Source organism: Crinia signifera, chromosome 9 (assembly GCF_055691185.1).
Source record: "Crinia signifera chromosome 9, ASM5569118v1, whole genome shotgun sequence".
In the NCBI taxonomy this organism is placed as follows: Eukaryota; Metazoa; Chordata; class Amphibia; order Anura; family Myobatrachidae; genus Crinia; species Crinia signifera.
The window spans coordinates 150,615,008-150,623,441 of NC_139225.1; the positions used below are offsets into that span (position 1 = coordinate 150,615,008).

General features: G+C 44.7%; 1 long non-coding RNA gene across 1 annotated transcript; it reads right to left on the minus strand.

Moving 5' to 3' along the window:
• LOC146036325 (uncharacterized) lies at positions 1-7,779 on the minus strand. The gene is made up of 5 exons (XR_014460801.1): positions 7,545-7,779; positions 2,219-2,736; positions 1,121-1,228; positions 223-327; positions 1-137 (listed from the first exon to the last, which is right to left on the minus strand). It is a non-coding gene; the product is annotated as an uncharacterized LOC146036325 (long non-coding RNA).
• Between the last annotated feature and the right edge of the window lie 655 nt (positions 7,780-8,434).

Consider the following 8,434-nt stretch of genomic DNA (forward strand, 5'->3'; position numbering starts at 1 on the left):
TGTGCGGATAAAGCTTTATTCACTAAGGTTGCTGGAAGCTATACAGACACTGCCACCTGCTGGACAAACAGAATTCCACCTGCAAAACAGCAGCAAAGTTCTGACAACGATTTCCAACCCATACCCTAGTAGGGGACCTGAAATACGGAGAAACAGAGTGAATACATGTGATACACCAGAGACCACCCCTGTGTTATATACCATCTGCAGCTAGTTACCTACCGATTAGCCGCTACATGCTCTGTGGGCACACCGCCTCCCCCCCGCACTCCTGGCACCAACATTTCATGCTTCAGTTAGCCCATGATGTCCGGTCTCTTCCAAACGCTAGAACATAGGGACAGACAACTAAAGCTGTAATTAGACGGCACATGTACCAATATGAAGACAGACAAGAGTGACTGTTGGCCAATGATGGGGCTGATTATGTAATACATAAGCAGCTTGTAGAACCGGGAACTGCGCACGGTCTCAATGTACCCTAGGGGAGGATTAGCACCACTTGTAGCTATTGATAACAGCAGGCGCCTGTGCTAGGTCACCTGGAAACCACCATGTAAGGGCGCCATTAGGACCAGGTTTGAGAAACACCTGTAATACCCCCAGAAGTGGCTTAGCACAGGCTGTTAAGAGGTACCGATATGGGGAGGGGACAAACAGGAGTAGGGGGGGCTAACTTTAAGGCCCATACACCGATATAATGTTCAGCCCAAAATCACTCATCTTGGCTGTTTTGAGCTATTTAGAATGCACAAGCAGACCGCCCTGGCCCACACATAGCCCTTCCAAGCTGGCCCACATTGAGCAGCATCGCTGCCCCACACACATTGGGCGACTTCTGAGCTGAAAGCTGCTCAAATGAGCAAACTAAGCAGCTTTCAGCTCAGTCGCCCAGTGTGTACGGGCCTTTTGAAGGGGCATTAGGTACTAAACCCCAGAACGGAGAGAGCATAGGGTCAGGTCCCCACCCCCCTTAGAACGCCAGAGGCGCAGCACATGTGCTCAGTAACAGCCTCTGAGAATTCAGCATGAAGCATCAGCTGGCAATCAGATATAACATCACTGCACAGGCCTGGCCGTTCTATACCAGCCACCATTATATACCAGCCAGGAGACTCACCCCAACAGATGCTTGATCCTGTGGCTGCACCGATGCAGTAACTGGTATGGGAGCAGGGAACGCCGACTCCATAGTCCGGACCCTCCGTCAGATCTCACGGCATCGCCTCTGTCCAGGGAACAAGAATCAGGTGTATGAGGAGCAGGTAAGACATCACTGAGACACAGGCTCCCCCCATACTATGTGCAGGGAGGATGCCTCAGGTCTTTAGTCCCATCATAATTGCAGGGTTGTCAGCTTATTGACTGTCTCAGAGAGACACTCAGAAGTGCTGTCTAATCACAGGGACAGAGAGGACAAGTCAGACAGCTAATCCCAAGAAATGCCACACACACCACAATGATTATATACAGTTCACAGATGCATCAACCCCACAGCAGCACAGAGGGAATGCAGCATTACACGAGGTGTACAGAGCATTATACAGCCCACAGTAATGCTGTGTACACATGGTGTGATTACTGTAAGGATAAATGTGTAGCCCCTCGACCTGGTGGCCCCTTAGGTACCAGTGAGAATGTGATTTAACCCTACACACCAAACACACGGTGGCGAGTCAAGAAACATTCTGTTTAATATCACAAAGGCAGCTAGTTAAAAGCATAATACATGGGAGTATACAATATGTATGTGTTACATTCTGATTGGTCTGTTGGTCTGTTGTAGAGCAGATTCAACAGGGGGGGTTAAAAGTAGAAGCTCAGTGAGGAAGTGATAAGACACACAGACTTATTATTCTGTAACCTTGAAATGTAGCTATAGAGAAACAGTCTACTGAAAATGAGAGCATTCTACGTGCAAATTCTTATATGCGACATGGGTTCTAGATTTAACCCTTCAATCCCCTCTTAGAATCATGAATTTAGATGATATGATTCTTCTTACTGAATTCCTTATTTCTGTGCTTAGCGAGATATTGTTTGTAGCCTTCAGGGGAATTTGCGTGTGCAGGGGCAATGGATTCATACATAAGAGTATTTTCAATACCTTTGGTAGCAAGTTTTCTACAACATGGTATAATGCAAAATACAACAATACAGATAATAGTAAGAATAATCAATATATAGATTGCTAATTGAACAAGGGCCTGTTCTATACCATTTGGGTGATCATTCTTATTACATCCCTATGTCCATCGTTTGGAGACACAGGGGTTAATGGTGCAAAAGTCTATCTGGCAGGCGGCTACCTCGGTGCTGAAAGAATTGTACCAGAAAATGTATACGCCTGCCTTTTCAGTCATGTCCACTTCAGTTTTTGTGCAAAGGTATCTGGCAAACAAGAATCAATAGAATAATATACGTTATCCACCATCGTCCAGAATTCTAGAATGACCTCATCTGCTGGTGAGTCGTCTTCTCCATCATGTAGGAGGTTAGGGCTGTCTGCCCCCATTAGTACCTCGCCTTGATCTGTTCTCTATCCGGGACGTTACTCGGGATTCTCTTTACCCTGGATGCGTGTATCCACACTGGACTCTCTTCTGTAAGGACAGCCGTCCTCGTTACTGCTACGATCTCTGTTTCTGGACCATGGGTGAAATCTCCTGGACCTTTATTCCTGGGGAGAACCTTCACAACGACCTTGTCTCCGATCTGGAAAGGATGTGTTGATTCCTGTGGATTAAAAAGATTTTTTACAAATAACACCATGTTCAATTTCACTAAGTCTGGTGATGAGGGACCTAACATACTCTTCTCTAATCTGTTCTAGGTCTCCTTCCTGGACTATCATTGGTTTCTTGGCCCAGGGCGTGGGGAAAGGTCTTCCTATTAAAATTTCAAAGGGTGAATAACCCAGAGTCTGTTGGGGGGTCATTCTAATTTCTGCTAGGACTATGGGGAGGGTTTGTTTCCATTTATTAAATATTCCTCCTGTTGCTTTCCTAAGTTTGTCCTTTTAAAGTCCTATTCATTTTCTCCACTATCCCTGAACTTTGAGAATGATAGGGAATGTGAAATTTCCTCTCTATTTGAAATGCTTTCACTAAAGCTTGTGTGATTTTTTGCTGTAAAGGCAGTGCCTTTGTCACTATCTATTTGGAGCGGGCATCCCCATCTAGGGATGATTTCTTGTGTTAGTATGCGTGCAACTGTTTTTGCATCTGTGATGTAAAAATCTTTGTTTAAAAGCATAGCTGTGGTGTTTTTGCTATAAAGTCCTACCCCATGATAGTGAGCAATGAACAATGGGGCGCTTGATTGTGGTATGCATGGTCTCCCCTCTTTGCAGATCAATCCTGTTATAGGATTTTTCTGCAATATTGGAAATAACCAGTCATCCAAGTCTTTTTTGTGATGCTGAGCTTTGTAGTTCAGTGATCAGGTTTATCTTTCTATATTTGGCAAGCTCTTGTGAGCGCTATGAGTTCTGCAGCTTGTGCTGATTGATATGGGATGGGTCTCGCTTCTAAAATGTCATTTGGGAGGCGTACCACTGCGTAGCCTGCCTGATATGTCGAGTCATTGGGTCTACTACAAGAACCATCCACAAATACATGGTCAGAACCTGGTATTGGTACAGGGGAAATGTCAAGTCTAGGGGAGGTCTCTGACTATTGATGCAGAACAGTCATGATCGTCAGGAATGTCATCCTGGGAACCCTTTAGTCCTAAAAGTGCATTTAGAATGGGTGCGGGGCCTGAGGATGCGTTTGCATACTTAATGGTGAGTGAGGGGCTTCCTAGCAACAGAACCTCATATCCACTAAGTCGCTGGGCTGACATGTTGTGTGTGTAGCCCTTTAAGTAATGCTACAACATTATGTGTGGTATGGAGAACAGTGGGTGAGCCTAGGGTGAGTGTGGTTGCCATCTCAGCTACCATTGCACAGGCCGCCAGTGCCCGAAGACAGGCAGGCATACCTTGGACCGACACCGGCATCACTTTGGAAAAGAATGCCACGGGGCGCAGCTTACCTCCATATTCTTGTGTCAACACACCCGCCATGGTTTTACATTTTGTCCCTTGCATATAAATGAAATGGTTGTACATAGTTTCGGAGGGTCAATGCCGGACTTTTCATCAACATACATTTTTAAGGCTTTCATATGCATTTAACATTTCTTGTGACCATTGTATCTGTTTAGGTTTGTCATTGAGTGTGGCTTGTCTCAAAATGTTATCATAGTAGGAACAGTCAGAAATCCACTGTCTGCAATAATAGTGTTTGGGCGGACCAGACCCAGTACAGACTGTATGCGTTGTGGGCTGACTTTCCTTTCCCTTTTTGTCAAGACAAAACCTAAATAATCAACATTCTTTTTGCACCATTGCATTTTTGCTTTTTGACACTTTGTGCCCACATTCACAGAGCCAGTTTAACAGTGATATACCATCCTCTCGGCATGCCTCCTTTGTTGAACTACAGATAAGCAGATCATCTGCATACTGTAGCAGGACTGAACCATAGGGGGGGTGCCAGGGGGGTTGTGGCTTGGAGCACGATGCTGTACACAACAGGGGAGTCAATATACTCCTGTGGCAGTCTGCATCATGTTAACTGCTGGCCTCAAAAGAAAATGCAAATAACAGTTGTGTCTGGGTGTCCACAGGTATGCTAAAAAATATATTTTTCAAATCGGTTACTGAGAAGTAGGCGGCATCTACAGGGATGGCTGAGATGAGTGAGTTTATATCAGGTACAATGGGTGCAATGGGAACAATTAATTGGTTTATTGCTCTGAGGTCCTGTTGACCATGTCTGAGGATTTACAGTGTCTAATTCTGTGTTTGGGTCAGAACTGTCAGTCATGAGCAAGTGTGGTGATGAAACATCAATTCCCTTTCCTATGTCATGGCCCTTTAAGGTCTGTCTCTTTCACAGTCAATCTGAAATCTGGGGTTGTCTCTAGGTCTGGGTTGGCTGGGCTGCATGGGGTTACTGACCTGTCGGGGTTTGTTTGAAGGGAACGGACAGTCTCTAGCCCAATGGCTATCCCTTTTACAATTATAGCAGCTTGTCTGCCTGTTGGGTGGGGGTCCCGCAGGAGCCCTCTGAGGTAGCCTGTCTCTAGGAGGACGGAATGGTTTATTCTGTCTCCTAGGATTGTTTTGATTTTGGAAGCGTGTGAACGGGGTATGTGATGGTGTGACAGTGTTTCTTTTAACTTCAAAACAATCTGCTGCTTCCTTTTTATACAAATGTTTTTTTCAAAATCCTTCACTGTATCAGAGGTTTAAGTTGAAACATTCTGCTTCACAGCGAGGCTATACATCGGCAGCAGATTATTAATGAAAGTGGAAACAAGTAAATTATCATTATGCAGAAGCGGCAGACTTGCTTCCTCGGTCCCGCACTTCTTGAATCTTTTCCAGAAATTTGTACTGTTTCTGTTTACAACTTACAGCTATGGGGAGAGATGAGCGTGCTTTAAACACTTCATTTATATGTGCAGCAAGTTGATCCCACATAGCATCTATGCCTTCTTGTGTGTTAAGTGGGTAACCTACAGCTGTTTGTGTGACTGAGGGTACACTGATAAGTGGAACTTTTTCCCAGTCTCATTTATTGTAATGGTCAATTATATCATTAACAATGAGTCTCATATCTCCTTGGGTAAAACTGCGTCCTTTGCATGCTTTCTTTAAATATATTATACATCCTATTGGTGTTATTATTGTTTTGGGACAATTTTTAATTATCCTATCTATCCCGCTAAATTGTCTACTCAAGAGTTAATAAAATAGTAATTTGTGGGGGAGACACGGGCAACATATTCTTTACATGTCTCTCCTGGTAAAAGCGGGGGATATTCTGTTTCTTTACTCTAATATAATCCCATAATATAACAGTATGTCAGTCAATATGGTCACAATAATATCTGTCACAAGTCAAGTCGCAATTGTACTTAAAATTACTTTAAACAAAATGACATTCAGTAGCCAAATCACTTTGCAAATCTACTTAGGATCACTTTAAACAGCAATAACACTCAGTGGCCGTACACTTACCACCCGTTCACTGAGTATCCTTAATACAAAAATATGCAGTACAATTGTATATAAGACAGACAGAACACTTCAGCGTACGTGCACTTACCATCCGTCTACTGAGTGTTTAAACAAATACACAGTTTGCAACATTAACAGACAAACATGTACATACATATATTTAGGCGATCAGATCGAGGAGGCTTTCTCTGTGAACCCCTGGTTCAATTGCGGTATCCCGGATACCTGTTTCGTAATCTCAAGTCCCGGACTTGAATTACCTTTACGTGGACCCCAGGTCCTTTTTTATGACGTGGACCCCTGATACATTTATGGCGTCATAAATTTCCTTACATACAATTACGTAATATTAAGTCCCGGACTTAAATATTACCTTGTCACGTGTTCCCGGAACACGGAGTGAGTTCAGATCCAGTAGATGGTCGCAATCCCTTAGCGGAAAAAGACAGACAAGTAATTCTCTATCTTACCGATCAGGGGACGATCGTCTGGACCCCGGACTGGCCCCCAAATTGTAAGGATAAATGTGTAGCCCCTCGACCTGGTGGCCCCTTAGGTACCAGTGAGAATGTGATTTAACCCTACACACCAAACACACGGTGGCGAGTCAAGAAACATTCTGTTTAATATCACAAAGGCAGCTAGTTAAAAGCATAATACATGGGAGTATACAATATGTATGTGTTACATTCTGATTGGTCTGTTGGTCTGTTGTAGAGCAGATTCAACAGGGGGGGTTAAAAGTAGAAGCTCAGTGAGGAAGTGATAAGACACACAGACTTATTATTCTGTAACCTTGAAATGTAGCTATAGAGAAACAGTCTACTGAAAATGAGAGCATTCTACGTGCAAATTCTTATATGCGACATGGGTTCTAGATTTAACCCTTCAATTACTATAGTCTAAATCAAAATGGACATTTGACTAGTCAAAATCGAATCAAGATCGTATAGACATCGAGAGATCAAACAGGTTTTTAACCCTTCAATCCCAATTCGATGTCCCATCCAGTTGGATTGCCAAATACAGTAATGCAGAAATGACTGTAGTACAGATCTGCAGTATAAAGTCAAAATTGTGGGCAATTGTGTGTTTTGCCGTGCGATTGAATCCCAATTATCAATGCTATCACACCGTGTATACACACCATAAGGCCACAGCGTGTACGTATGCATCAAGTACATACCCAGCAGCACAGAGGAAGTGCAGCATTATACTACCACATGTACGGTGTACAGATGCACACTCAGATTAAGGCCACAGAGGGAACACAGCACTACAGCATGTGTAGTACACAGATGCATCATATACACCCCACAGTAAGGCCACAGCAGCACAGAGGGAATGCAACATTGCACTACAGTATATGAATACATCTTATATACAGACACACACATACAGTATAAAAATCAGATTATTCACATACAGTACATATCCCAGTCCCCACAGACAGAGGCACAGTGTAACCCACCTGCACAGCCAACACGTGGGACCGGGTCACCCGGGCGCTGCAGGGCGACTCTCAGACACTGTTACCCGGGAATTGCCCCAGCAGGAGACGCCCTGGAGGGTCACCAGCTCAGCCGCAGCGGACATTGCCTGTACTGCTCCGTCCCGTAGGCGGATGTCACCAGATGCTACGAACCGACCAGAGAACGTGTGTGTGAGAGAGAGACCGAGTGTCGGCGGGAGGCGGCTTTTATATCCAACCGCCGGCGTCTGACGTCACGACGGGAGAGGTGGAACCCACTGACTTGCCAGCCCCAACATGGCGGCGCAGGGACCCTTATTGGTTACATTGCTGTGTGGTAGTGCGCCCCTTGTGGTCAGTCACAGCACTGCTTTCCTGCTGCATTCTGCCTGTGCAAGTGCTATAGGAGCTCGTCCAGTTCATTCCCTCTGTAGATGGCGGGATGGATGGATTGATTTTATTATTATTTTTTTAAAGGCAATTATTGCTGTAAATGAGATGTCACCTCGATGTTAGATAAGAATACAGAGCTGACCTCCCCGTGGTGTAGGGTCTGGCTGCGTTGCCTATTTTCCCATAAGCCAGGCCAAGTTTTGATATAGTTTACCTTTTCAGTGTATTTTGCACCCCGACAAAGTTTGTTTTACATGGAAAGCCTTACGGCCCATTCCTCACGTCACCCGCTGCACAAATCTCCGCTCCTGGGCCGCTACTACCCTATTTCCATGACTTGTTACCTAAAATAGACATTCGGCCAATCCCTGCTTATTCGGGTATCTCTTCCAAGTACAGCATACCCGGTGGGAACCCTGTAACCAGGGGCCAGCTTGTGGTATAGTCCTGGAGCTTATGGACATAGGTGCCTAAGTACTAAGCAGTGCATGAAGGAT